General features: G+C 38.4%; 1 protein-coding gene across 1 annotated transcript in view; it reads left to right on the top strand.

Moving 5' to 3' along the window:
- The first annotated feature begins 24664 nt into the window (after positions 1–24664).
- The window catches only part of LOC143027707 (crustacyanin-A2 subunit-like), a 43316-nt gene continuing 41416 nt past the window's right edge, over positions 24665–26564 (top strand). The window contains exon 1 of the mRNA XM_076189171.1: positions 24665–24813. The gene's annotated coding sequence lies outside the window, so the exon portion shown is untranslated. The remainder of the gene's footprint in view (positions 24814–26564) is intronic.

Genomic DNA, 26564 nt, shown 5'->3' with positions numbered 1-26564 from the left:
GGTGCCAAGATAAGAGGCAGGGAAGAGGGTGGAGGGGAGGGGAGTGGAGTGTGATAGGAATGGAATGGGTGGGAGAGGTTTTTATACCTTTGTTTTTTGGCTACCTCCCTTATAATGGGAAAAAAGCCTTTGGTATGTATGTATGTATGTATGTATGTATATATATATATATATATATATATATATATATATATATGATGAAGGTGGAAAACGTACCAGCATATATATATATATATATATATATATATTATATATATACATATAGCCTTTATGTATATATATACAGGTATATATATATACATATATATATGTGTGTATGCATATATATATACATATATATATATATATATATATATTCATTTTAACAATCACAATGCACTTTAATTCTAAGCCATCAAAGGCCAGCATGCTTGAAATTGAAATGTAGTACTACCCAGGACTCGAACCGGATATCCTCATGACAAGTACGACAGTGACTCTCCAACTAGGCCATCAAGTTTGGAAAGTCACTGTCGCACTTGTCATGAGGATACCCGGTTCGAGTCCTGGGTAGTACCACATTTCAATTTCAAGCATGCTGGCCTTTGATGGCTTAGAATTAAAGTGCATTGTGGTTGTTAAAATGTATCTCTAATCACTGGGACCCATTCAGTGTTGTATATATATATATATATATATATATATATATAATATATATATGTATATATATATATATATATGTATATATATACATATATATACATATATATGTATATATATATTTATATATATACACACATACTGTATATATACAGTATACATATATATATATATATATATATATATATAAATATATATGTATATATATATATATATATATGTGTGTGTGTGTGTGTGTGTGTGTGTGTGTGTGTGTGTGTGTGTGTGTGTGTGTGTGTGTGTGTGTGTGTGTGTGTGTGTGTGTGTGTGTGTGTGTGTGTGTGTGTGTTTCTAATTTTTCTCCCCACTCTCATACTCTCATATTCGTCCTCATACAGTACTTTTGCATAAGCTTCCCCACTGGCCTTACCGCGACTCCAGATTGCATAATAGGGCAAATATCTCGGGCTCTTGATCTCGTCTCTTCTTGGCCCTCAGCCACTTTCGACCAATTGCTCGTTCCACCCCCTTCTTTAGCCAGTTTACTGTCGACCTCGAGTCGCATGTAGGAAGGCTTCGGTTCATCTCCCAAAGGCTATCGATGCTTGCCTCGTCCCTTACTGCCCGGTCACATAAGCTAAATGTGACGGTTTTGACTGGAGCTATTCATCTGTTCAGTTTAACTTCTTCTGACCTGGCCGTTCAGCTGAATTTAATCAACTCCTGTCAGTCAGAAAAAATTGCTTAAAGTGCGGCACCATAGCAAAGAGTTAACTGATACATTTCAGTTCCCTTTAGCACAGGTCTTACCCTCGGATGAGTTTAACGGTCTGGCGCATAACAAACCAAATCTGTAGAGATCGACAAATTAATTAGCGAAGATGTTGACAAGATCGACTTGAATATTTAATCTGTTTACTGCCGAACAATTCTCCTCAGCTACGGTAAGGATCTCTCAATTAAATTTTTTGAGAGTTGACAACAATGTTCTAGCTACCGCTGAACAGTTTCACTCGCCTAAACTAAAAACCTTCTGCACTCAAAGAAAAGCCCCTCAATGGTCGTGGTCTCTAATTCTTTACCTTGTTCAGCCTAGAAGTGGTGATGTATCGGGAGTCTATCTGCGAACTTACCAGGGTTCATCCACACCGATAACACCCCCTGAAAAACTGACTGAACCATATCGACCTTATTCTTCCTAGAACAATGAAAATATTATTATTTTAACCTTCGAGACCCCCCGGGCCGCTTGTAAACATTTTGTTCTGGATAATGCAGGCAAATTCATACTTCAGAAAATCTCTAGGATAAAGGTTTAAGTATAACATTATTCAATATTCATTTATCCAATCATATATCTATTTTTCTATATATCTATTTGTTTAATATTCATTTGTTTGAATTTATTTATCTATTTCTTTATCTATTTCTTTATTCACGTTTGATTTATATATCTATCTATCTGTTTATTTATTTATCTATCTATTAATTTCTCTGTTTATTTATTCATTAATTTATTTGCTTATCTAAACATTTTTCTCTTTTATACATATTTTCATTTAATTTTTAATTTATTCACTTATTTGCTTACTTATTAATTCATGCATGTACTTATATATTTATTTATCTATTTATTCATTTATCTATTTATTCACTCATTCACTTCTCTATATATTTACCTATTTATGTACGAGAAGCTAAGATGAGAGGAAGGAAAGAGTGGTGGATGGGAGTGGAATGGATGGGATTGAAATGGGTGGGAGTGAGTACGTGCCTTTGAATTAACAAACTCCCTTATATGAGAGAAAAAGTTTTTGGTATATAGACCAAATTTATTAATCTATTTATCTATTTATTTGGCTACTTATTTGTCTATTTATGCATCATAAATAATTTATCTTTTACATTTATTTGTTTATTCGTCAATTTGTATATCTATTTACGTTATCAGGACATGTCTCAATGTCGATGTGTTACCAAGTGTCATGAAGAGGCTATCATCAAGTCATCAAATGACATACCATAGAGAGCGCGTTGCTTCACTCAGTCCCCACGGTCTCTCCGAGCAAACTCCCATGCAGCCACTCTTCTCACTTCAAACACCTCTCGATGGGTTCGATGGACTTGCCCCAGCCATGAATTCTGTGGGTTTCCCATTCGTCTCCTCCATCGAGGGTTGTCTCTTTTAGAGACAGGAACCCTGTGAGGGGGATCAACATCATGGAAACGTGCCACATGCCCATATTGCCGGAGCTAATGTTCACGAATTATGCTGCTAACTGGCCTAAACTGAGTCTCACAGTATAGCCTCTGGTTTAATTTGAAGTCAGTCCAGCGATACTCCACGATTCTCCTAATGCACTTAGTGCCAAAGACATCAAGACGCCTCATTCAAGTCAGCATTCATTGTCCATGTCTCACAGAAATTGTGCTCGTAGAGAATAAAAGATGAACTATTTTCAAATGAAAATTAAAAAGACTCTTCATATTGTAAGTAATAACAAAGACAGCGACAGAGAAACTAGGGGGCGCGAAAACAAATAAAGAAAACAAGAATTTCAAGGTAACCAATCACTGGAAAACAACTATGCAGGTAAAAACCAGAGAGGATGAAATAGAAAGGTGAACGGGATATTTTTTATTTCTAATTTTCCTTTATCTGTTTCTCCTTATTGTTATGACCTTTTATTCTATTTGTCTTTTCATTTACTTTCGAAGTGATTGAAAAATGTGATTACTCTTACATATTCTCTACTAATTCTTAATTTCTGTTATGTTCCTTTGCAAATATCCGATTTACTCAACCATCATCTTTTAGACTTTTGATAAGAATTTGTTTACACAACACAGTCAGCTGACAATTTCAAAACATATTTGAAAAACAAGATGGGCGTCACCACCACTATCAAAGCTCAGTCTGGATACTTACCTAGTCAAATTTCACATAGACCCTGAAAATGGAATATATTCGTCCCCAGCTTCTAGCAAATATAGCTAGGATAAGTATCATTATAGAAACTGCCCACTGACTGGCAGTACTATCCATAAGTCGAATATATATTTGCTAGAGAGGAATATCAAATAAATAATTAGGAAGAGAATAAAACATTTTATTGCCGTTGTTAAGAACGAACGTATTTTGGGGGCAAATGCTTGGGATGGACCCCACCTAGACAAAGGTCTTCATCTATTAGCACAAACTTCAGACTGGTGTCCGCTCTCAGCTGTATGATAAATTAATTTCATCATCCCAAATATCATTAAATGTGCAATTGGCCATCATTTTCACTCTGACTTTTTTTTTTTTTTTATTAAGATTATGGACGCATCTTAAAATTATGCAACATGTAGATTTTTTTCCGAACACAAATTACAAGCACATCATTATATATGTATACATACATACATACATGCATACATATGTATGTATGTATGTATGTATACATATATAATGATGTACTTATAATCTGTGTTCGGAAAAAATCTACATGTTGCATAATTTTAAGATGCGCATGCATACATACAATACATACATACATGCATGCATGCATGTATGTATCTAAAGGACTTTTTCCTTTATCAGGCAGGTGGCCAGCCAAGGCATAATTCTTTCGCCTATTCCACACCCATCCAACATACATTTGTTCCCTCTTTGTCTTAGCTCCTTTTGAATGAGGTCCCACTGCCCGGGATATCATCATATTCTGAATATGTTTTTCTGTACTACAACTATCACCAAAAGGAAAAAATACCGATTAGCTCACTTTGGTTAGTCAAACTTTCTACCACAAAATATATTGAGGTGAACAAATGTCAGAGGGCGTCTCAAGAGAGGGGATTTACCTTGCGTAACTCTTATAGGAGGGTTATATAATCTTAATGGAAGTTCTTTCAAGCATTATGTCAGAGGAGTCAAGGTCTCCCGGCCCTGTTCTTACACAACCGTTGTAGGAAAAAAAAAAAAAAAAAAAAAAGATTTGCTCACACGTAAAGACACGTGGGATGTTGGGCCGTTCCCACGTAGGCACGTAATTATGCCCGCAGAATCAAAGTCTTTTAAAAGCCAATACACTGAAATGTTTGCGCGATTGAACATACGTATATATAGTATATGTACGCACACAGAAAACACACACACACACACACACACACACACACACACACACACACACACATACAAACACACACAAACACATACACAAACACACACACACACACACACACACACACACACACACACACACACACACACACACACACACACACACACACACACACACACGTAAATACACACCACATGCACTCACCCATGGACACGCACATACACGCATACACGATCGTATGCACGCATGCAGAAACATACACACAAACGCATAAACACATACGCACACGCACGCATGCACGATCGTACGCACGCGCACACACACACACATACATACGTACAAGCGCACATGCACGATCGCGCGCGCGCGCGCGCACACACACACACACACACACACACACACACACACACACACACACACACACACACACACACACACACACACACCTCGTGGCGCAGTGGTTAGTTTCCAGCTGCCATTATGGCGGTCCGGGTTCGAATCCCGCCCAGGGCTGAAATAATTTCAGTATCGCTGCGCTGCGGGTTGTTACTCCAACTCTCGTGGGCGAGGAGTTGGGTGTGTGTGTGCGTGTTACCAATAGATCGGTCATGTATGAGCTCTGAGCTCTCTTTCGAGAGGGAATTAGCTGTCGATCACGAGTCCAACATGTGATCCAAGACCATGGTGAATCACACACACACACACACACACACACACACACACACACACACACACACACACACACACACACACATACATACATACAGAAATATACTCCCTACGCACGCATGCATGCACACGCACATACACACACAACTACACTCCATACGCACGCACACATGCACACGCACATACACACGCATCGATGTTGGACACGGACTATACAATTACTGGATTAAAAACAGAGACAAGAAACACGGAGGAGGAATCGTGTTCTTGGCCAAGAAAAACTTGCATGTGACAAAAACTGAGGAGGGCAAAGGTAATGTAGAACTGATCATGATAAAAGTCAAAGACAAGAACATGAAAAGTAGAAAGTTTGTGGTGACTTATGTGCCCCCAAAAACGAACGCTTGGAAAGAGAACGACCATACGAAAATGCTAGAAGATACAAGGCAATCATTAAATGAGATATTAATGGGCGGGGGTAATCTGGTAATTATGGGGGACCTCAATTGCAAAGACATTTTTTGGGAGAACATGGCAGTGAGAGGAGAAGAAGACTTGTGGGGTAATGTACCACTGGACATGACCATGGAATACACAATGACTCAGTGGGTCAGTGAAAACATCAGATACAGAAATAACGTGGAGCCGTCGAAACTAGATTTAATATTTACAGCACAACCTGAAATTGTGGATAAAATCTAATACAAGACACCAATTGGAAAGAGTGACCATATACTCATTGAGAGTGAAGTAAAGGAAGAAATATACATAGAAAGAAATAAAAAGCACAGGAAAGGAAGATTGGTGTACAACAAAACGAACTTTGCAAAACTAAAGAAATTCTTCCAGAATGCAAACTGGGAAAAATTTTACATGGAAGAGACAAAAGTGGAAGAGAAATGGGATATCTTGATGAATGATTACAATGAAGGGGTGAATAGGCACGTGCCAAGACAGAAGCTAGAGAGTTTGTACATTAAATGCTGGTTCAACAATAGATGCAGTGAGGCAAAAGATAGAAGGGACAGAGCTTGGAAAAGATGGAGAAAAGTTCAAAAACCTGAAAAATGGTAAGTTTATAGAAATGAGTATGTTAAAGTGAGAAGAGAAGAAAAAAGGAACCATGAAAAGGATATTATAGATAAATGCAAAGAGCAACCCAAGCTATTCTATCGATACGTGAATGGTAAACTTAAAAACAAACAGGAAATGGTGAAACTACGCCAAGGGAATATAGAATACACAGAAGAATTAGAAATGGCAGAAGTCATGAATAATCACTTCAAAGCTGTCTTCACGAGAGAGAAAGCACAATATTGGGTCGAAGGTAATGAAAGGCGATCTCCCCCTATGAGCGAGATAACAATAACACAAAAAGAAATACTTAAACATCTATCAAACCTTGACGTCAGGAAATCACATGGCCTGGATGGAATTGCAAATTGGATTCTAAAAGAATGCAAAGAAGAACTAACGGACAAAATACATAACGTGATAAGTTGCTCACTTAAAGAAGGAAAAATACCAAAAGACTGGGAAAATGCCAACATTGTACCAATATATAAAGGAGGAACCAAGGAAGAACCAACTAACTACAGGCCAGTCTCACTAACAAGCACTACAGCCAAAATTTGTGATTTGTGAGAAAAACATCAAGAATAGATGGGTAAAACACCTGAAAGATAATAATATAATAAACCCAAGACAATTTGGGTTCAGACAAGGAAGATCATGCACCACAAGCTTGATATGTTTCTACTCAAGATTAATAGACATAGTGCAGGAAAGGAATGGATGGGCTGATTGTGCCTTCCTGGACTTACAAAACACTTTTGACAAAGTACCACACAAAAATTATTGAAAAAGAAAAAATGGAACATATAGGAGGGATACAAGGAAACCTACTAAAATGGATGGAGGTCTTCTTGATTGGTAGAAAGATGAGAGTAGTGCTCAGAGAAAAATATTCAGGTTGGAAAGAGGTGATCAGTGGTGTACCGCAAGGATCTGTATTGGCTCCAATAATGTTTGCTATTTATGTAAATGACATGGATGATGATGTGAAATGTTACATGAGCTTGTTTGCAGATGACACCAAACTGTTAAGGAAAGTAAAAACTGAAAAGGATTGTGAATCACTGCAGGAAGACCTGAATAAGGTATGGAACTGGAGTCAGAAATGGGAAGTGGACTTCAATATTAACAAGTGTAGCATAATGAAGTTTGGAAAAAGCAAAAATAGAATATCGGGACAATATAAAATTGGAACCAAGGAGGTAAAGAAGGAGAGATCCGAAAAAGATTTGGGTGTAATTATCTCAAACGATGGATGGAGGACTTCTTGATTGGCAGAAAGATGAGAGTAGTGCTCAGAGAAAAATATTCAGGTTGGAAAGAGGTGATCAGTGGTGTACCGCAAGGATCTGTATTGGCTCCAATAATGTTTGCTATTTATATAAATGACATGGATGATGATGTGAAATGTTACATGAGCTTCTTTGCAGACGACACTAAAATGTTAAGGAAAGTAAAAACTGAAAAGGATTGTGAATCACTACAGGAAGACCTGAATAAGGTATGGAACTGGAGTCAGAAATGGGAAGTGGACTTCAATATTAACAAGTGTAGCATAATGAAGTTTGGAAAAAGCAAAAATAGAATATCAGGACAGTATAAAATTGGAACCAAGGAGGTAAAGAAGGAGAGATCCGAAAAAGATTTGGGTGTAATTATCTCAAACGACTTCCTATGATAAACAGATAAACAAAATTGCCGAAGAATCCTACAACTTGCTAAGATCAATAAAAGTGGCATTTACATATTTGGACGAAGAAATTATTAAAAAAAATATTGGTCACGCTGATAAGGCCTAGACTAGAATATGCGGCGACAATGTAGTCACCCAGTACCAAAAAGAATATAAAGAAAATAGAAAGAATCCAGAGAGCAGCCACAAAAATGGCACCTGCACTTGCAAACTTGTCATATGAGAAGACATTGGCTAAACTGGAGTTACTGACCCTCTACAGAATCATGTAGGGCACAGAAATACTCAATAGAGAGGACTGACAAGAGAAGCATAAGAGGACATGGAAAGAAAATAAGAAAAAAACATAGCTACAGAAGAGATCTGAAGAAAAACTAGGTAAATACATACACATACACATACACGAGCGAGAGACCAGTCTGAGAGGAAGACTTGGTCGCTACTCCAAGAATGGGAGTATTCAGTCTTTGTGGACTCCATTGCCAGTTGTAATATACCGGAACGAAACGATTGTCTTGAACATAAGTAAATATAGTGCTAATGGTGCGCACAGCAAGAAGAAATGTATTGATCGAAAGAAAAGTCTAACGAAAACATTGAAGACAAAATCGCGATGTCGTCGAATATGTGCTATTAAAACCATAAAATTAAAAATAAACAAAAGATTTATCTTAAAAGTTTCTTAAAGCAAGAAAACATAAATGATAGATTAGACATAAAGAAAAAATAAATAAAGAGGTAGATGAGACATTTGATAGTCTATCTGTATACCAAATGGCTTCTTCCCCTTTAAATGGAAGAAAACCAGCCAGAGCATGCATCTTTCCCACCCATTCATTACCCATTTGTTTCCCTTTTATCTTAGTTCTTGTGGATAAAGTGCCATCCCAGTTCTCCGTCCAATACCCGGGTCCAAAGCAATGCAGCAAGACACAGCACATCCACAGCAGGGCCCAACAGACTGAACTGGTTTACTCCCACATCATTCATATGGTGACCCTCCCTCCTATCCCCTCATGTGTAAATAGAGAAGACGAGGAGAAATACCTTCGGGCCGCGTCAATTCATCATCCATTCAAAATCATTAAACATTTACACCTATCTCTTGCCTTCTCCTTTTCTTAGTCAATTGACATTCCCCTTTTACTCAAGGCTGGTGAAGAAGCCCTTCAAAGAGCATTGACCCGTGTAATAGTGGCTTATTTAGAATTTCTATTCTTCTTGCCTTCTACGTTATTACAACCCTACGACCTACTCAACAATGGCCGAGAAACAAAGCACATTATGGACTTGAGTAACCATGGACTGAGATATAAGGCAAATAGAATAAATTCCCATTAACATCAAATACCGAGAGTGGGTTGCTTACGCTGTGGTGTCCGTCGGCCGTCATAAAAAATATCTATATTTGTATAGTACACATACACACATGCAATACAATAACACTTCGTATCTTAAACCCCTATCATACAGTGAGCGACGGAGGCTACATTGTACTAATACTACATCTGCTTATTTTCTCAACAGTGTATTTTATTTTGGGGACGGCTGGCATACTCCTTGGCCAATCTCCCTGCCATATCGGAGTTTTCACATTAGAATCCGCGAGTACATCTCTTCTACTAATAAATTTAACATTTCCCCAACAAAACTTACAAAGAACTACCATATGATTAGTATTGTAATATCACTATATCTCATTGAAAATAGAGGAGAGAGAGAGAGAGAGAGAGAGAGAGAGAGAGAGAGAGAGAGAGAGAGAGAGAGAGAGAGAGAAAACCGACCTGTTATACCGGAATTCTCGCATTAGAATGACGCCCGCTTCCTTGAGTAACGCCAACTTCTCCCCTATCGGTATCCCACTCTTCACCATTGACAGCGGGTCTGCTCATCTAACGTATTCTATGTATCTATTTATCCTAAGCGATTTACTCAAATCAGGTGGGTGTTTCTAGTGACAAGGCCCCCCCCAAATTTGTTCTTCCATGAATCATTGTAAGGATGTCATTTAATCGATTTTACTACTTTCTGATGTTTTGCCAGGTGCGGGGGTTAAATAAACTGACAGCATGTATGCGGTATTTGGGCGGAATTGTGCTGTGTTTGGCATTTGTTAAATATACGACCATCACTAAGTCGCCTTGCTAGGTGGTCTGTCGTCTGCTTCCCGCCATTTCTATATTTACTTGTTTTGAATTGGTTAGATTTGATTAATACTACCATTATCATTATAATGATCTGCTACATATTTTTTATATGATTATGTTTGTACATTTATTTGGATCCAAGGAAAGAAGGTAATTATTTACCATCTTTGAAATATCTTGTTTTTGTAAGCAAATAAACAGAATCGACGCCATACCTTTTTGATTTGAACCCGCTCGACTTTTCTCGTAAGGCCGGCAGACATTGTGAGTTTTCTAACATTAACAGCATTTGTTTAATTCCATTTATCTGTTTTGTGCTGCGCGTGTTGTAGGGTTGCCAGGGTTGTGTCTCAGTTGCGCTGAAAAGGAATAGAAAGGATATATACCACGTTCGTTGGCCGTTTAACATACCTGTACTGTCACCTATATGATTGTTTTGTGTTGTTGAAGCAATCAATCAAGAAGTATCATCTGCGGAGGTCAGCTAAGGGAGGACTTCCTTGGCTTTGTTCACGCCAAGGATCTGACTGGGGAAGGCCTGGCTCGCCTCCTGCTTAGCACAGTAAAGAGTGTCGGCCTCAACATGGGCAACTGCCGTGGCCTCTGTTTTGATGGTGCCAGTGCCATGATGGGAAAGTTTCGCGGGTGTGCAGCTGTGGTAGTGCGAGAATACCCGCTCGCAAAGACGATTCATTGTTTCAGTCATCGTCTCAACCTCGTCTTGACCAAGGCCTGTGACACCAAGGAGGTAAAGCTCGCTCTCCAGACTCTCAGCGAGGTGTATAACTACATCTATTCCTCAAACATGCGCTCGATGAGGTTTACTGAGCTCGTAAAAGATCACACGTCCACGAAGCGGAAGAAGCTGGTCAGCCTCTGCGCTATTAGATGGGTTGAGCGACACGACTCGGTCATTGTGTTTATGGAATTCCTGCCAGTTATTGCCGTCTTTCTGGAGAACGAGAGCAACTCGGACGCGACGGCGGGACTACTACTAATAACAATCCGAGAGCCGCCAAAGGAACCTAGTGCCTATCACCCCATCAGCCTGACAAGCTGCATGGGGAAGACAGCGGAGAGGATGGTGCTAAACAGGCTGCTGTGGAAACTGGGCCAAATGCATGAGCATATCCATGCTTACTGCAAGGGCACTGGCACAGCAAACAGTATAGCAACACTCCTCAATGCTGTCAGTGGCACACCGTCCATCGTGGTCTTTTTGGATTTGGAAAAGGCGTTTGAGCTGGCCAGTTCACTTGTGATATTAGACACTCTTGCTCGCAAGGGCGTAAAAGGCAAGCTGCTTTCTTGGATTGCTGACTATCTCAGTCACCGGTTTGTGAAAGTACGCTTTCAGGGTCATATATCAGAGGCCAGAATGCTGGAGAATGGCACTCCACAGGGGGGGGGGGGGTCCTCAGCCCCACTCTGTTCAATGTGCTTGTCTCCAACATTCTGGAACTACCTCTACCACATGGGTGTGCAAGATCATCTGCTATGCAGATGACATTGTGCTCATAATTACTGGGAAACGGCAGTGCTTCAACAGGGCTCAGCGCTGTTTAAGCACTGTGGCGACGGAATATTGCAGGTTGGGGTTAAAGATCTCCCCTACAAAATCGAAGGCCATGGCATTGAGACTCTGGAAAGAAGGGAAGCACCTCACCATCCAGGACCTTAGGCTGGACTGGGTTTACCAGTATCAGTACCTGGGGGTCTGGATTGATGAGAGGCTCACCTTTCAGAAGGAACTAACCTATCTCAAGGAGAGACTGAAGGCAAGAACTACAGTTATGAGAGCAATGACGGGGAAGGCACTTGGTGCCACGCATCGGGTTCTATGTGCACGCAGTCCACAGTTTGGTGAAATACGCCGCCCCAGCTCTCATAAATGTGGCGACTGCCAAGCTTGAGGACCTGGAGCCTTGCCAAAATGCCGCAGCAAGGATTATCCTGGGAGCTCAACCTTGGACTAAGATCGTTAACCTCCAAATGGAGGCTTCATTGCCTTCATTAACATCACGGGTCAGAAGGCTGGAGGTCGACTTTCTTGCCAAGATAGTCCAGAGCCCCAGGATAACTGAGCTGAGTCAGAGCCTTGTGACAACTCTGGGACGGGTGGATACTCTTATCCACTCCGATACCTGGTTATCACAGGCGGCTGGGATCCTGGACTCCTTCAGGCTCACCAGCACTCTCCTTGAGAAGGGTAGGGACTCTCCACACCCAGAGTTCAAGTCCCCACCACCATGGCTGTCGATACCTGCAACCTTCGTTGTCACAAAGCTTCCCAGTAAGAAGAGGTTATGTGATCAGGAAAGAGTACGAGCGCAGGCCCTACATGGCATCCGCGCACTGTCGGAACCTGGAATGGCGGTCTATTACACAGATGGCTCCGTAGACCCCAACAGGCCTCACAGTGCGGGGGCTGCTTTCGTGACGGATGGTTTGACCTACGGCAGGAGAGTATCTGATCATGCGTCCACTCTCCAAGCTGAGGCCATAGCGGTCCAAGGAGCGTTAGAGTATGCTCTAATATCTCGAGCTGGTCCTGTGGTGATCCACACGGATTCAGTCTCTGCTAGGCAGCTTGGAATCGATATAGCCCAGCGACAATGTACGCCTACTGACCTCCATCCTAGCACTCCTGCTGAAGCTGCATCAGCAAGGCAGGAGTGTTACGCTCAACTGGGTGCCAAGCCACGTAGGTGTCCCAGGTAACGAGCTAGCCGACGCCGCAGCTGAAGCAGCGCGCCAAAGACCCGAAGTCGATGTTGTCGTCCCTCTCAGCAGAAATCAGTTGCGCCTATGCACCAGGGCTCTTAACCAGGTACAACGGTTCCTTCAGCACAGACTGGAGGCAGAGGTGTCAGAGAGGGCGAGGTGGTACAGGGCAGTCACAGACTATGAGCCCCTTGTACTTCCTCGCTCCACACCTAGAAAAGTGGAAACTCTGCTCTTCCGTCTGCGACTGGAGGACCATTGTTTCTGGCAAATTAAAAGTAACGCAACACCTGAAGAGAGAAGATGCCGCCACTGCAGCCACCCCGAAGCCACCCTCAAGCATTGCCCCGCAACTGCTTTTCTGAGGAGAGGGCCTCCGACAACATCTGAGGGCCTTGTGCGTCGCCTATGCCGCCACCTTAGCGATTATGAACTGCGTCGGCTGGTGGAGTGTCAGCCCCCCCTTTAATTATTTCATGTTATTGCACTACTCCGTTTATGCCAGGAAGGGTGAATTCACCGAGATGTGCATGCGTATTTCACATAGGCATGCACATCCGGTAAATGTATGGGTGGGCGTGGCCAAACCACAACCACTCATACATTGAATCACCCCCCTTTTTCTTAAAATTAATTACAACACTGCTACTCACTACTAAACATCGTATACAGTTCACGTTGGGAAGGGTGCATTCACCGAGATGTGCATACGTATTTCATATACGTATGCACATCTTGTGAATGTATGAGTGTGTGTGGTTGGGCCCACACACACTCATAAGTCCAATCACCCACCAAACGGGCTCACAACCAAAGCCCGTGGGAGCCTAAAACTCCCAAATTACACACACACACACCGCGCTTTCTGATTGGTCTCGCCGTCGCTGAGTCTGTGCTAGCTCACACTGTGGAGCCGAGCCGAGCCCTGCAGTCCCCTATGGTCGATCTAGTCTCAGCGTACGCTACGATTGGTGATGTGGTGACGCATCTAAACAAGACCCAGGACATCTTCAAGAAGGCAGAGGGGCTCCTCCAGGAGATCGGTTCATCACACGACACCATTCCTGTACCTCGAGTTTGCAAGCGCCAAACGCAGACAATGAAGTTCGAATCCATTGGAGATGCCCTTGCCCACGCCCAGACCCGAATGTATCCGAACCTGGCCAAGCTTCTCCGAGTTTTGATCACGCTCCCAGTCTCGAACGCAGAGGCCGAGCGTTCATTTTCAACCCTGAAGCGACTGAAGACCTACCTAAGGAATACTATGGGTCAAGATCGCCTCAACGGCCTGGCGCTACTCGGCGTTCACAATGAAATCAATATTGAAATAGACAGTGTAATCAATGTATTTGCCCAAAAAAAACAGGAGGTTGATGTTCGTGTGAGATCCCATGAACAATGCTGTGTGTTATTAATGTAATTTAGATACTTTTATTAACAGGTTCAGAAGTTCATACACGTTTTTGTTTGTATTTCTGTTTTTTAAAGCTACTTTTATTTTTTGTTACTTCCATGAGTCCATGTGCACTAACACTACACACGGATCCTGCAATAATTTCTCTCTATGCGAGAGTATACGCGTGCCAGTGCCTTATCACTGACTAGCACAAGCGTGTAACAATATAAAACGAATATACATTCTATTATATAAGTCTAAAATACAGAAAAATCTGACAAACATTATAAGTTAAGTATACCTCAGACTTCTGATACATCAGACTACTCAGAGGAAGGAATTCAGGTTAGCCCCCCCCCCCAAATTTTTATCCTGGATCCGCCACTGCTAGTGACCTATATTTCGGGTTTTATAGAACTACCCCACTCTGATATATATATATATATATATATATATATATATATATATATATATATATATATATATATATATATATATATATATATATATATATATTGTCAGTAAACCAATTCAAAGTTCCGTCTTCACGGACTCGGATGGGTGGATACCCTGGCGTGAGGTACGCTTTCCTTTCCCGCTGAAACATGGAGGGTGTTGTAGGGAGTGGCAAAGGTGGTCTTTGTTGAGGAAAGATTCAAAGTTCATGTGGGGACCTGCACGACAGCAAGCTTTTGACAAGTTGAAAGATAAACTTACTAGTTCTCTAGTTCTCATATTTCCTGATTATGATAAGGAGTTCATTCTTTGTACTGATGCATCTGACACAGGGTTAGGAGGCGTACTGATGCAAGAGAGAAATGGAACGTTGAAACCGAAAGCTTACATATCTAGACTTTGTAATAGTGCAGAGAGAAACTACTCCATAACAGAAAAAGTAACCTTAGTGGTGATATATTCATTAAAAAGTTATAGAGATATGATACTGGGATATCCAGTCAGAGTGTGGACTGATCATACAGCTATTCAGAACTTATCTAAGCATAAGAATCTTAGGGGCAGACTAGCCAGGTGGTTTACTACACTTCAGTGTTATGAGGTTAAGTTTGAATATATTCCGGGTAGAAAGAATGTTGCAGCAGATGCACTATCTAGAAATATTAGCCAACCAACGACAGGGTTGATCAATTACGTCTGTAGTATAGATGAGCTAGTAACATTAGATGAGGAAATGATAATAAGGGAACAAAGAAAAGATAAGACTTGGGAAAAAGTAGCCCAGTATTTGATGAACCCAAGAGGTAATCCTCCAAAACTACCAAAAGGATATAAGATAGAAGACTTTCATTTGACTAATGGACTTTTGTATAGAAAATCTGTTGTAAGTGGGAAAGATATTTCAAGTGGCCCAGTGAATCAGTTGGTAATTCCAAAAATTCTTGTACAAGAGGTATTAAAGTTACTTCATGATAGTGGTTGTAGTTCATATCCAGGAAATGATAAAACTTATAGACAAGTACAACTAAATATTTTTGGCCAGGTATGAAGAAAGATGACCCGTCATCTAGGAGGTGCTAAGATGGGAGGGAGGGTGGAGGGGTGTGGAGTGTTTTCGGGGATGAAATGGGTGGGAATGTTTTTGTGCCTTGTCCTTTTTGGCTACCCCCCTGGTAAGGAAAAAAAAAGCCTTGGTATATGTATGTATGAAGAAAGATGTATATGATTATATAGACAATTGTTTGAAATGTGCTAACATGAAAGGAAATGCACATAAACCTGATTCTATGTTATAATATCCCATCCCGCAGAAACCTTGGGAAAGAGTTCACATAGATACATTGGAGTTACCTATGTCTGAAAATGGATATAAATATGTATTTGTTGCTATTGATTATCTTTCAAGATTTTGTATTTTACAACCCATTCCAAATAAGAGAGCTGAAACAATTGCTTCAGTAATCTATGATCAGATAATCTGTAATTTCACTACACCTAAGATCTTAGTTTCAGACAATGGTACTGAATTTAATAACAAAATCTTGGAAGAATTATGTAGGTTATTTAAGATTCATAAAGTCAATATACTAGTGAATCATCCTCAGAGCAATGGAGTTGTAGAGAGGTTAAATAAGAAAATCATTACATGCCATGGAAGTTTGATAAGCCCACATAGTATAACTTGGGATACAGCTACGGAGAAACACCCCCATTTTATTATTTTTGGGGGAAAACAAAATCCTCCCATATGAAATCGTGATTGCAGAGCAAAAACCTGTGTATAATATAAATGATTATATCTCAAATAGGATACATACATTTCAAACTATACATCAAAGAATTAGAGAACACATGAAAGAGTATACACAAGAGATGAAAAAGCAACAACATAAAATAGCACATAAAATAGAATTACAAATAGGATATTTGGTCATATTCAAATTACATACAATCCTTAATAAACTTTCACCGAAGTACTCTGGTCCATATTGGATAATTGACTTTGCAGGTGGAAACAAATACAAGACCTTACACTTAGAAACTAGAGAAGTGTCAATTAGACACTTAGATGAGATAAAATGACTAGGATAGAATTTGATGATGATGATACATGTGATACTGAGGGAAAAGATACACAGTGTATTACAAATGATTACAAAGGATCAGAAAGGCGGAGCATGCCGACAGGAGACCTTTTGGTCCATATCTAGGTTGGATGCGAAAAAAAAAGAATAAATAAAAATGATAATAATGTAAATAACAAATAAAATACATAAATAAATGCATAGGTATAGTTAGATAATAAACAAGCAGGTAAATAGTAAATAATAATAAATTGACATATAACTAATAATAAATGAGAATCAAACAGACAAATGATAACAAAACAAAAACAAATCATATAAAATAGATTATAATCATTACAGCATCTTGCTTAGGTGTTTATCTAAATGATTCTTAAGGCTTCGAACTGAACTACATTGCACTGCCTCTGCAGGAAGTTTATTCCATTCATTAACTACACGGTTGGCAAAGTTGTTTCTACCCACTTCCAAATTGAATCTATTTCCGGACAGTTTGAGACCATTGTTTCTTGTCTGATTCTCATTCAGTGTGAAAATTTTGTCACTTTTGATGTCGTCAATTCCCTTTAGAATTTTAAAGACCTGTATCAAGTCACCTCTGAGTCTACGCTTTTTTTTAGGGAAAATAGATTTATATGTTTTTGTCGATTTTCGTATGATTTATTTTTTATATTTGGAATTTGTTTTGTGGCTCGCCGTTGTACTTTTACCAGTCTGTCAATGTTTTTAATGAGATTCGGTGACCATACGGAAACAGCTTATTCCAAATGTGGACGAACTAACGATTTATATAGCTTGTTAATGAGTGATGGACTTTTGAAGTCAAAATATCGCGCAATCAGTCCTAGAATCTTATTTGCTTTCTTAGAGGCTGAAATTGCTTGGATGATTTGAGATCGTTACTGATAATTACGCCGAGATCTTTTTCACTATTCACTTTTGTTAACGAATTTGCAAATAACTTGTGTGCACTACCTTGCATTTACTTGTGTTAAATTTCATTAGCCACTTTTCAGACCATTGCTGTAATTTGTCTAAATCTTCTTGAATATCTATTTGGTTGAAGTGATAATTTGCCATTCAGCACAGTTTTGTATCATCAGCAAATTTCGAAACAGTAGATTTTAGTTCGTGGTCTATATAATTTATATATACTATGAATAGAAGTGGCCCAAGAATGGAACCATGAGGAACTCCATTTGTAACATTTTTCCATCTAGAAGCTTTTCCATTTAAAACAACTCTCTGTTTTCGACCATTCAACCAATTGCTAGTCCAACTTAATAGGCTACCATTTATTCCGTGCGAAGCTAATTTAGTAAGTAGTCTTTCGTGTGGGACGGTATCAAAAGCTTTTGCAAAGTCTAGATATATTAAATCTATATTGTTTCTTTTGTCATAACTCGAGATAACTGTGTTAAAGAATTCGAGTAAGTTAGTCATACAAGAACGTTTCCGTCTGAAACCATGATGGCTATCATTTATCAAACGGTTACTTTCTAAATGATGTTCAATAGCATATCTGATGATAGTTTGCATTATTTTCCTACGATTGAAGTCAAATTTATAGGCCTATAGTTATTTGGTTTCTTTTTGTCACCTTTTTTGAATATGGGAGTAACGATAGCTAGCTTCCATTCTCTTGGGACATCTCCGGATATGATGGATTTCTTGAAAATAATTTCTAATGGAACAACAATCTCATTTTTCATTTCCTTTAAGATTCTTGGATGCCAACCGTCAGGCCCTGGTGTTTTATTAACTTTGAATTTCTCTATACACCTTTTAACTTTTTCTTTTGTTATATTTATCGTAGTAAGTTTACCCTAGACTTTTCACAGGTTTCAGTTTGGAGTTAACTTTGAGGTGTTTCGTTTATGAATGGCGACCTAAAAATGTTTTTTGAAATATTACACATTCCTTCATTTGAATATTCAAGTTGACCGTCAGCAGATAATAGTGGACCAATGTGATTCCTAACAACCTTTTTATCTCTAATGTAACTATAAAATTCTTTGGGATTATCTTTGGATTTATCAGCGATATTCATTTCGTATTGTCGTTTTCGTTTTTTGTTGTCTTTTTTAAATCTCTCTGTATTAATATATAACTTTGATAGTCATTAGATGCACCCGAGCACTTATATTTCTTATAAGCCTGTCTCTTTTTAGCAATACTTTTTTCAATTTCTTTGTCGAGCCACTTTGGGCGAGCCTGATTTGGGGGACGTCTGTCCTTAAAAGGAATGTAAGTATGAATCATCTTAGTGAGCGTATTTTTAAATATTTCCCACATCTGATCTACAGGTCTTTCGCTTAATTTTGCCTCCCAATCTGTAAGCTGAAGCTCCTGACGTAGTCCTATGAACTGAGCTTCGCTGAAATCGGGTATTTTAGAAACACAAATATCTATTCTAAATTTTTTAGGAGTTTGAATCTAACTAAGTTGTGATCGCTATTTGCAACAGTTTCACCGACTTCTACATCAGTTACCAATAGATCGAGTAAGTTTCCATATCTTGTGGGCTCTTTTACATGCTGAACTAAGTAATTGTCACCAAGAAAATCAATCAAGCGACTACCTATATGGCCATGTTCAAGGATCATCCAATCAGTGTCAGTAAAATTGAAATCACCCATTATCAATAAATCCCGGTTGCAGAAACTAGACAGTTCTTGAAATAACAGTTTGTCGTCTGCTAATGACAATGTCTTTGACCTATATATTACACCTACATTCATTTTTGTACATTTATTTGGGTTAACTCAACCCACAAACTATCATATGCATCCTGTTTCACTTTCTCTAAAACACAAGCATGGACATTGTTTTTAACGTACAACAGAACACCCCCACCTTTCTTGTGATTTTTACTCTGATGAAAGTGTTTAAATCCCGCAATATTAAATTCAGCTTCGAACTCTACCAATTAACCATGTCTCGGTTTTTCCTATCATATCGAGATTTTCGCTTTTGACATACGCCTGCATTTCTTGAATTTTTTTCCTAATACTACGAGCATTAAAGTACATGGTTTTAAGAAACTCGTGATTATTTCTTTTTGACACATTTTGAGTTTCAATATCATGCCTTACATTATAATTTTGTTTTTTTTTATTAACATTTTGCTCTATATTATTATTTGGTCCTTCACTGACATTCAATGCCTCATTAACATTTCTCCCATCAAAATTAACATTTCCCCCATCACGGACAAATGAACCCTAAAGTCCAGAGGGATATCAGGAGTATGTTTATAGCATCATTTGTGAACTATGTATTAATCCAAATAGTTTTTACAGATAGGCCTGGATTTATAATGATTGTTGATATGTATGGTGAATGCCTGAGATGAGAGACCTGAACTACTGGGACCTTTTGTGTATCGGATAGATGTGCTACCTGAAGCTTTTGTCAATCATGAAGACCTGAAGCCTTGGTCAGTCATGAAGACTTGGAACCTTGCCAATATATAAGTATTGAACAATATTTTCTTTTGTGAAGCATTGAAAAAAATTATGTTGCTTCACTAGTATGTGTCCTATACAAAAAGTGAAATAAGTGCGAAACAAATGTGAAATTATGCAGACACTCCCCTATAACTAACATCTTTAATGCTGTGTATATAACTGTTGAAAATGTGAAAAATCCTCCACTGAGATCTAACACAAACAACTCTTCTAAAAAAGTCTTATCTAAATTGTTCCTCTTTTTAATCAGATTTCACAATCAGAAGGAGGAAGACATTGACTACTATTTGACCATTTTTCCTGATTTTGTTATTGGAAAATTATGACATCATAAGACTTTGGTAGTAGTGAGTTTTGCAAATATATTTATTACGTCCAATCTATATCTGTGTTTTTTTTTCCCCTTTTTAAGTCAGTGTATTTAGTGTTACAGACATTTGTGCTTTTTGGTGGGGTTACTAATTTCTTTGTTATGTGTGGTATATGTTTTGATGACAACATACATTGAAGTATAATACTTTTAACTTTGTTTAGCTAGTTTATGCAGAAATAGTTTGAATAGTTAGCTCCTTGTACAGGATATTTCTCAAGTGTGTATTTCCAGCAAGCCCTGTAAGAGGGTAGTAGAAAATGGTTAGTCTGGACGACTAAGTGGTAGCTGCTGAGCCCTGTAAGAGGCTGGTAAACATGTGGGTAAAAAGGGGAGGTAAATGACAAGTGTTATATTTATATATTTCATGTGTTTATATAATAATCGAAGGCGAGAAGGCGAAGGAGTTGCACAACCTTGCTCCCCTCCTAAATGTTTACAAACAGCCTCCGGGGACCCGATTTCATTGCTGTATAATGTTCATATTTATGCTGATGTAACAATATGTACACTAAGTCAGTGGTGCATTGATTTCGAGATTGTTTGAGTAAGTAGTATTGCTTACGAGTTTGTAACAGTCTTTCTGATTGAAGAAAGGGTGGGGGATAAAATTCAATTGGTTCACGAGAGCAAAATCACGCCCAAAAGGTAGGAACTTAAATACAAAATTAAAGATCATTTGACTAAAGAAATCATGACGGCATTGCAGAACTGACCTAGTAACCAAATTGAGGATTCTTGATGGGAGTTCCTTGGTGTAACTTAAGGAACTAAGTGTATTTATTCAGGAAGAACAGAAAGAAAAATTAAGCTCCCTCTCTTAGACAGAGTAATACTACTGAAACTTCCTACAGATGAAAATAGTGAGTGACTAATCATACGTAACAAAGACAATGGCGAAAAAAAGTAGAAATTGAAAGACGTACCATAAAAAAGTAAATGTACGAAAGAAAGACGGACATAGAGACGACAACACAGAGTGGTGGAAGGGGACCAGAGAGAGGAAGAGTGGAGACGGAGGTAACACTTATGATAACAATTTCTTCCCTGCCTTGCCATCACCTGATTTTAAATCATGTAAAGATAATATTCAGGTGGCCGAGCGATCTCAATCATTCCAGAATGATGACTCAGTAAACTGTAATCTTTCATCTGATATTCAGTCTCCCTCCCACAAGTCTCGTGCTCCGTGAACAAAACATGCACGTAAATCATGTAGAACTAAAAGTTTCAAACGTGGCACAAAGATATCTTTGGCTCCTGTAGATATCTCTTCCCACTTACTTAAAAATTCTTCTTTCTCTCAGTGTAACCCTAGTGTCTCTTTTTCAGTATTATGTACTATTAAGTTAAGAATGCATTATATATGCTCTTTATATTTGTACATTTATTTTTACTTATGTAACTTCCACATGCACAATCACAAATTGTAATTACATTAAGTTGTCATAATCTTGGGTTTTGCTCCTCTCTTTATATAACTATTAGGAATTAGGTTTAGGATTGAAAAGTTTGCTAAGGACAGCGAAGGCAGCATCACCGAGCAATACTGTATTGCATTGTAGTGTATTGTATGTTAATATAGGAAAATAGATTAGCCACGCACTCAGAAATAAGGGTCCCAGAAGATAACACATGTGTGAGGAAATATAGAAAAACTAAATCGTTTTATTTGCCACGCTACCATCCAACATAAAATGGTGGCGCGGTGTTCTACGAAATGACCTGTGACTTAAAACGTTCTACAATCAGTGAAGTGAATAACAGTGTTACTTCTAAATACATTTACGTTACGAGAGAACTGTATCGCGTCTTGCACAAGCAGGCCTTAAATTGAAACTATCCAAATTTTCTTTTCTTAGGGAAGAAATACGCTTTCTAGGACATATCTTAAATTCTCAAGGAATTATTACATCACAAGACAAAGTTAAAGCTGTAGTAGACTTTCCATGCCCCACATCTGTAGATCAAGTTCGCTCATTTATGGGCCTATCAGGTTTTTATAGATAATTCATAAAGGACTACTCATAAGTAGCATCACCCCTTACTTCCTTTCTTAAAAAGGATGTTAAATTTTTCTGGACTTCTGAATAAAATATATATAGAAAAATATATGTATACATATACAGTACATACATACATACATACATACATACATACATACATACATACATACATATATGTATATATATATATATATATTATATAATGTATATATATATGTATATATGACATATTGACCCACTGTCGGAGAATGAGATAAGGACAGAAAATCTGTATATTTCGACTACTATCTGTGTATATATATATATATATATATATATATATATATATATATATATATATATATATATGTGTGTGTGTGTGTGTGTGTGTGTGTGTGTGTGTGTGTGTGTGTGTGTGTGTGTGTGTGTGTGTGTGTGTGTGTGTGTGTGTGTGTGTGTGAGATTCACATGGGCTTGGATCACGTGCTGGACTCGTGATCGACAGCTATTTCCCTCCCGTAAGAGAGCTCAGAGCTCGTATATGACCGATCTATGGGTAATGCTGTGACCTTACACGCACACACACACCTAACTCCCCGCCTACGAGAGTTGGAGTAACAACCTGCAACGCAGCGATACTGAAATTATTTCATCCCTGTGCGGGATTCAAACCTGGACCTCCGTAGTGGCAGCCGGGAACTCTACCAACTGCGCCACGTGTTGTGTGTGTGTGTGTGTGTGTGTGTGTGTGTGTGTGTGTGTGTGTGATCAGTAAATACCCAGTACCAAGGAGCAACATCAGCGGGTGCAGTGTACAGTAGAAACGAGTTCAGATGACGTAAGAAAGGCCCGGGGTCAGATTAGGTAAGCTGGAATGTTGTCCAGAAGGGCATCATGTCTTACGTAATATTGGCCGAGGTGTAAATGTGTTCAAAGTTGAATACAATATCCTTTAAATGTATTACGTCAACATACAGTTTGCTTGATTAAGAATGAATGATGAATAATAATGGGTAAGTGCATGTGCTATAAAGTGAATGAATTAGGAAGAGAAATGCTAAAAATGTAATGTAGTAGTGCCGACGTGAAACCAACTGTAATCTACGGGAGTTTACAGCCTACATATAGGGTGAACACAAGTCACAACTTCCAGTATTTGATTGGATGTTGTCTTCTGTAGTTTAACATGTAGTTTGATTTTTTCATCACGTTCTCAGAGACAATTTCTTCCAAATTGATGATGGTATTTCCTTGGAGGAAAAACCTTTGAACGGAAAATAACCTGATCATAAGATCTCTGTCGCAAATTTCATTTCATATATTTTCTAAAAAAATTCTTTCTCTAGCATGATCATCATAGACGCTATGAGGCTTCGTTCTGCTGTGTAGACATTATCTATCACCTGTAATGCCCATCAAGTTAAAAAAAAAAAAAGAATAAAAGTATTTGAAACTGAACCGTCTTTCCAGGGAATCTATGTCCACCCTGTAGATTTCAGCAAGGTCATTTTAAAAGAAATAACATTTGCTCCAACAAAAAATAATCTAAATAGCACTGAATTTATAAACTCTATATATCTCAAAAACTGTACCGCGTCTCGTGTCTCAGAATTGGAATACGGACCAGAGGGGCGGGAAAGAACGGGATTACGTCACAAAAAAGCTCAATTCTGATTGGTTGAGTTTTAACACCCTGAAGTTCTTTCTATACAAAATATCTATACATTGATAAAAACCCACCATTAGATCTAGTGTATTACAAATGCATACAAATGTTGCCAATTAATTACAGAATAAAAGTTTTGAGCCAAAAACAAAAAGGAGAGAGGAGAGAGGGGCGTCATGGGGAGGAGGGGAGGAGTACAAAGCTCCTTCTGTAAACGCTGGACTTCTCGGCGGGTAGTATAAACTAGCCTCCCGTCGGATAAACAACAGGACCCCAGCGAGCAGCGTGGGATTTGATACACTAAGAAATAAAATCAAAAGAAACGAAACTTCTTCCAGGAGACATAGCCAGCAGAAATGTAGGTGTGAATTTTAGATACGTTTCTGACTAATAAAATTATGGCAGTGATAATTTGCAAGATAATGAATACATCAAAATGCGCAGTATATTCACGCACGTAGATATATAGTGAAATGGATAAATGTTGAAGGTATATATTTTATTACGAAAATTTATATGATAACTTCTTTCAAGAAAACCAAGTATTATCATATTCAAAATCAAATGTAGTAAGACTTTTTTCATTATATGCATTTCTATACACTACTGTAAAAACTTCAGCTACTTTTTACATGTAAGTACTATATAACTATGAATGTATGTGTGCATGTATGCACGAATGCATTATGCATGTATTTATTACCAGGCGCGGATCCAGGAATGTTATTGGGGGGGGGGGGGGCGAACCGATAACCGATACTTGAAACACGCCGATATTTTAAGCCAAAGAACAATGCTGTTAGTTTGGAGATTGGTCCAGAAACCTAAGTCTGTTTTGCTCGTAAGTGTATGTAAAATCATATATAATTCAATCACACAAAAACGACATACCTCACGTACAAGTACTGAGAACTTGTACCATACTCGGGGCGTTGGGGGGGAGGCCGCCCCCCCCCCTTGTATCCGCGCCTGCATAATACATATGTATATATTACATATCTACATAGATATGTGATTAAGAAATATTTATAGGTACATGTATTTGTGTTCGTGACCGTGTATTTCTATGCAATTATCTTTGGTTTTCTTTAAATTTTTAATTTTCTCTGTCTGCTTTAGTGTGTGTGTGTATCTGTCTGTAACCATTAGTTTTTGTCAGTATAGTGTTACCGCGTGCCAATGTTTTTGTGTGCCCAAGTGTTGTCCGTCCTTACATAAGTGAATGTGTGTGTTCTGCCTTCCTGTTTCTGTATGTAGGCTAAATATATGCATGTGAGTCTTCATGTACATTTGTACTGTGCGTTTTTAACTTCATGTGTGTTTATCTGTGTGGGAATATACACAGAAATACAAAAAAAAATGCAAACGGCAATAGAGCTATTGGTGGTTAGGGAGCTGCTTACGAATTTAAAGGGGAGTTAAACAGTCGAAGCAGTTAAAAACCACTGACTTAGTTTAAGTTTATGAACACACGATTCTGAGAAATAATTTAGATTGGGGTTGGACTCTATATATTCATCTAGGTGTTATTCTAATACTGTTAATTGTATTTGAACACACAACATGAACATGTAGTTTGTTCCAAACATTTATAATGCAGTTGAATATTTATTCATTCATTGGTGTTTGATCGCTTATAGACCTTTGTATCATTATTTCTTGATATGACTATGGTCCACAATGAAATAATCTATGTTCATATTAACGAAGCCAAGGATAAGCTAAATTAATTAAATTCACTGAGACACTTTTCATGCGGATTATTACGTAAACAAGAATTTTAATTGATTCTATGCACTTTCTAAATTGTCAGGTCTTTATAAAACAGTATTTGGGATGAAATCTTAAAAGTGAATTGTATGGAGTAGTTACTGATTTTTTAGTATCGAGTTCAAATGTTCTTCTAATTTATCCTATTTGCCTTAGATACTATGACACCTAGTTTTGTATTTCATCTGATTTCTGAAGCTGGTTACCATTCATGGAATAATAATTAGAATTGTTTTTGTTATCTATAAGCAAAAATTTATATCTATCACTTAAATTCCATTTGCTATTCATTGCTACACTCAATTACACGATCTAAGTTAGACTAATTTATCTTTCTCC

This window comes from Oratosquilla oratoria, chromosome 8, assembly GCF_046742065.1.
Source record: "Oratosquilla oratoria isolate Oo_2021 chromosome 8, ASM4674206v1, whole genome shotgun sequence".
NCBI classification, from domain to species: Eukaryota; Metazoa; Arthropoda; class Malacostraca; order Stomatopoda; family Squillidae; genus Oratosquilla; species Oratosquilla oratoria.
This window is presented reverse-complemented; position numbering and strand designations above follow the sequence as displayed.